Source organism: Chlamydotis macqueenii, chromosome 16 (genome assembly GCF_036417535.1).
Source record: "Chlamydotis macqueenii isolate bChlMac1 chromosome 16, bChlMac1.mat, whole genome shotgun sequence".
NCBI classification, from domain to species: Eukaryota; Metazoa; Chordata; class Aves; order Otidiformes; family Otididae; genus Chlamydotis; species Chlamydotis macqueenii.
In genome coordinates this window covers 11,330,244-11,335,508 of record NC_141571.1, presented here as the reverse complement: position 1 = coordinate 11,335,508, position 5,265 = coordinate 11,330,244, and positions in this window count along the sequence as shown.

The following is a 5,265-nucleotide window of genomic DNA, read 5'->3' as shown; positions in this document are numbered from 1 at the left end:
CAGCACCGATTTTTTTGAATACAGGCCCAGTTTTTGCTTTGGAACAAGAACTTGGACTCACATTAATTGTTTGAGGGCTTGGCCTTGAAAAATCAATGGGTGCTCAGTATCTGGCAGGATCAAGTCCATGGTGAACAAGAAACTTGGCCCAGAAATGAAACAACATTTCTTCTGCTTTCCAACCCCATGGTGTAACCACCAGACCACAAACGTCTTTCCCACTTTTTGCTGTTAAGAAGGAAGCGTCAGTTTTCAGGCTTGGAGAAATGTGGTGGACTGAGGGCAGGAAGGATCTGTCATTCATAAGAAAATGTGGGCTAAAGTTTCAAGATCTATTTAAATTTTAAATTTTCTTAATGCTGATAGAGTCCGGGGGCAGAAGAAGGTTCTGTTGCCTGTGGCTCTCACTGTAGCAAGCAGCAAGATCTCTCCTCTAGCTGCTTTTTAAAGTGCCTGTAAAAACTAATGACACGCTTAATTCCTTCACACTTTAGAAAAAAGTGGCACCTTGCACAAGATAGAAAGCTGGCTCATTTTTGATTCTTTCGTCTTCCCCTAGCCCCCAAAGGGACCTTGAATTAATGTGCGTTTCTGATTAGCCTGATGATATAAATCACAGCAAGCTGCTTTCACGTTGAGTTGTGAAGCCAATGCTCCACAGTGCCCTGCAGTGCACATATTCTCAACAACTTGCAGTGCAATGAAACCAAAGTTGCTGCTGGTGTAACGTGCTACACAAACTGTTGCAATTATCTCTAAGGATGTGGGAGCTCTCTATCTGCTTCATACCTTTGCTCTCAGACACTTTAAAGTTAATTATAAAGTGTGCCAAGGGGGAGGCAAGGAGAAACCTTGTTAACCTTTTCTTTCTGTGGTTTTCCCCCCTCGTTGCATTTACATTGGCCTTGAAGAACTGGGACATTTTGCAGATGGTTTAGGATCTATAAATTCTTATTTAAATCATCACGAGCCAAGTATAACAGGTAGCAGTCCAGACTTCTCTAGAAAGGACAAACCCCAGCTAAGCATGTAAATAATACTCCAGTGCTTTTTAGCATATAAATACATACACCGAGCCAGGTACCCTGGAAGGGTTAGTCACATTTTCCTATTGTTACTCTGTAAAACGCACTGGGTATGCAGCGTATGACTCTGCAATATTTTTTAAAAATTCACAGTGAATAGCTCAAAGTAAGAGGCTAAAGGAATGCGGTATTTCCTTCGCTGCTCCACTGTCAGAAGGTGCTCATCTCAGACAGCTGATAAATGCAAACAGAACTCCAACAATCTCTGTCTATGTCCACCAGCTGCCTCAAATGGCTGAGTCCAAATGGGCTGTCGGCAATCACGGAATAGCAAGAGGCACTTACCTGCTTGAGATCAAGCTGGCGTATGAAATGAGAGATGATCAAGGAAGGCAATGTTACGTTTTCTTCACTCACGGTGAAGAGTGTGGCAATAATCCAGTATGTTGCGCAGCAGGGAAGTATTGTTCTGTGCTGAATTGAAACAGGGTACTCATTACTGCATGTTACAGCTGGGAAATGTCCCGAGACAGGCACTGATGACACCATTTACTTGTCTGAGCAAAATGTATCGTCCCTGGCCTTGGTGTCCCTGCGGGGAAGACAGTGCTATCATCCTTTGGCCATGTTATGACAATGAACAAAGCCGCTGTACGTTGTATTTCTGATGAAGAATTCTTTGCACATTTTAACTGTTTTTATTTAAGAGTGAAAGAAATAGAATCTGCACCTTATGTTTATCTTTTTTTTTTCTGAGAAATTAAAAAATCTTTTCCAGGTTTGTTTATTTTTTTATAGCTTTTTAATATATTTTTTCTATCCCATCTGCTAGCTCTGCATCATGGTCCATCTGTTGGTGAGTCAAAGAGTGTTAAATGTATATAGCTCCCTCCAGAGTTTCCCGATGAGATTCAATGAAGTTCTTGCCATGAGAGATGCCTAGCTTCTTCTCCCACAAGCTCCCCAAAACAGAGATTTATTATTCAGTTCCATTTACTCTTGGCTGAGACTTGACAAAAAAGGCTGTAGATTGGAAGTCATTCATGGACATTGAGAAAGATGTGGGCTGTGCCTTTAAACTCTGTCGTGATGCAGAACATTTTACAGGTGGCCGTCCATAGCAGTTGAAATTTCCTGGAGAAGAATAGAGCCTGAATGTTAAAAGAGATTTTTTAAAATATTGTACTTTTACTAACATTTTTGCAGTATTCTTGTGCCTAAAGATATAGGCTATCCTAGAAAGCTGTTAGGGCATACTAATTGCCATAGCCCTATGAAATACACTCCGGAAACTGAAAGAGAGTGCCAGTGGTTCTACAGGGTAAACATTACTTGTAAATGCACATACTCAGCACTTTCAGGTCACCCAGTATTTTCAGCTCTGCAAACATTATATCCCTTGGTATTACCTCTTAGAGACTGAGCTTCAGAAGCAGAGTTGCTATGGCTTGTGGACATGGCATTTTATGGACCCAAGCATCTACTCAGAGGATCCTTTTCTTCAGAAAAACAGTATTTTCAGAGCTGTTGGCTTATTAATCTTTGGTTTCCTGGCTTGCTGCCTTCAAATGTGGTTGCTTATCCTTGTTAGTCTGGCAAGTGGAAGAGAAAATATTTGGCCTTTGGAGGCTAGGCAACTCATTGCCCTGCATTGCTGACAAGAGTGCCTGATTCTGAGATCAAACATTCTGTACCTGTTTTGCACAGGAATGAATATTACACAAGGTGCCAGGCAAGTGAAGCATAGCTAATGTAAAAACACCTTGGTCTGGTTCCCAGTTACCCTGCAGCTGTGTTAGTATTTGCAGCACTGCGAGTAAAATGCTCCTGAATCAGAATAGGAACAACTTATATTCACTTTGAGTGCATAAATCAGGCCACGTATTTCTGCTGGAATTACAGGCTATTTGCAATCATTTGTCTCCCTCCACGTGCTTTGTCCAGCAGGTAGTCTGTAATTATTTGATAATAAAAATTATAGGCATTTTTACATTGCTGGTCCTCTGCAGGAGCTGAAGATTACCCAGCAATTTTTACACGAGTTGAGAATTCAAGCCTGATGTCCTGGCAGACTTCCAGGTTGGAAGACTCGATTGCCTGTCTAAATCCTCCCGGTATTTCTAACAGCCTGTGGCACTCTTCTCATCGTCCCTGGGCGACGCGCTGTGAAACAGCTGCATTGCTGTGCTCAGGCAGCTCTGCAACACAATGGTGGCAGGAGGAACTCTTCCAAAGAAAAAAATGCTTATGACTTGGTTACTTTGATAAGGTCCCTCAGGAGCTGCAGGGATGAAAGAGGCCATATGAATGAAATCTATCACTGTGCCTTGTTAGTCTGATACATGATCAAAACCCATGATATATGATTAACAAAATTTTCAAACACCTGTGTAAAAACTACTCTGCTTTGGTTTTATTCCCTCCCTGAAACAAATGCTCTTAAAATACTCCAAAAGAAATGAAGAAGATTAGCATTAGAGCTTGAAAGTGTCATATGAGAAGTGAGTAGCCAAAATCAAAGTTTGCTACTGGTTCAAGATTACCTGTACCGTAATTTTTCAGTTGACTATGCCTGAAAATAATATGTCCTGCTTTGTAAAGGTAACTTCTTGTAAAACTATTCCTTTCTCTCTAGCATCATTACAAAAGACAACATTTTTGCCTATGCATTTGATAATTTATGTATTTGTAAATATAATAAAACCGCAGTGGTTTGGACATTTACCGAGAATGACTGGTTTGGGGAATCTGAGAAACAAAAAGAGATAAAAACATCAGCTAGAAAAAGGAGTGCCTGCATTACAAACAGACTTTGTTATTTTTATCTTGGCAAGTATCATTAAACTTTAATTCTTTCTGCACCCATGACAGATAAGTTTGTCCCACTTTGCATTAAAGATGTTATGCATTATTTTTGACAAAGTAATAAACTCACTGCACTGAGACCTCACCCCAGTGTGATGAAGCCTCTGCTCAGCAAATATTTGACTGCAGAATCAGGCCTTGACGACTTGTCCTCATTGCAATCAATGGGATTACTGCTGCGATCTTGGAGACTAGCTTTTTTCCCCTAAAGTTTCTCTTTACCCAGTAAAACGGCCAGTTTCTCTAGGAAAAGTGTTTGCAGAACTCTGGAGTTCTGCTGGAGGCATTAATGTATTTTGATTTCTTTGCCTCATTTGCAAAAACTGAACTTACTTTTTCAGTCTGGAAAAAGGCACTGAACCTCAGCCTTTTGTGATGATTATAGTGGCATGCCTGTTAGACCATCAGAGCCATCACAGCACGACTTCTTCCCCTCACTGCTTCCAAAGGGAACCCACTCCCTGCGTGATCGGACACTCGTCATTTTGCTGTCTTTGAAGGGCAGTGAACGGACCGGCTTCACCTTCAGTCAACACCTTTTTTCCAGTTCATTGCTAATCATCAATACAGACAAGGAGAAGCATTGTTTTATGCTAGACACATCTAAGCTCAGATTTGTGCTTCGCTTCGTGCCAAGAGCTGGTTATAAGCCCTTTATCAGTCGCGGCTCTGTCCCATGGGCCTCGTTTGGTAATGGAAAGGGAATTGGCTGGCGTGAGCGCGAGGGCGCTTGGTGAGGCCGCCCGAGGTGCATACTTCGGAATCACCTTCAAAGGGTCCTGTATTTTTTCAGTGTGGGATGCTGAGAAGGTTTCTAAGGGCTTTAGGTCCTGTTCTCTTGACGACCCTGCCAGCGGAGGCTGAAGATAAAGGAGGCCTGTTCCGTCTGAGGGAGCCACGGCCTGTGGCGGGCAGGAGGGCCAGGCCATGGGGACACAGGGATGATCCCCTCACAGTACCCCATTGAGGAGAGCCGGCCTGAGCCCCCACAGCGGACTCAGGAGAGCCAGGGCAGCCCCACTGCCACGGGTGGGCTGAGGGAGGGGTGGCACCTGGGCCCCTGCGGCACAGAGTGGCCCACCACAACTATGGCGACCCATGGCCAGGGCGGCCATCAGGCCGGGCCCTGAGGGAGAAGTGCCGGTTCCTGAGGGAGAAGTGCCGGTTCCTGAGGGAGCAGTCCGTGAGGGAGAAGTGCCGGTCCCCGAGGCGGGGGTGCCGGTCCCGGTCGGCCGGCGGCGGGGCAGCCCTCCTCCTCCCCCGCGTGTGGGATGCGCGGCCGCATGTGGGCCGCAGGCGGCGGAGTCTCCACCTCTTCTGGCAACTTGAACCTGTGGCTGCCAAGCTCCATTAAAGCTATCAGCAGTCGCGGGGA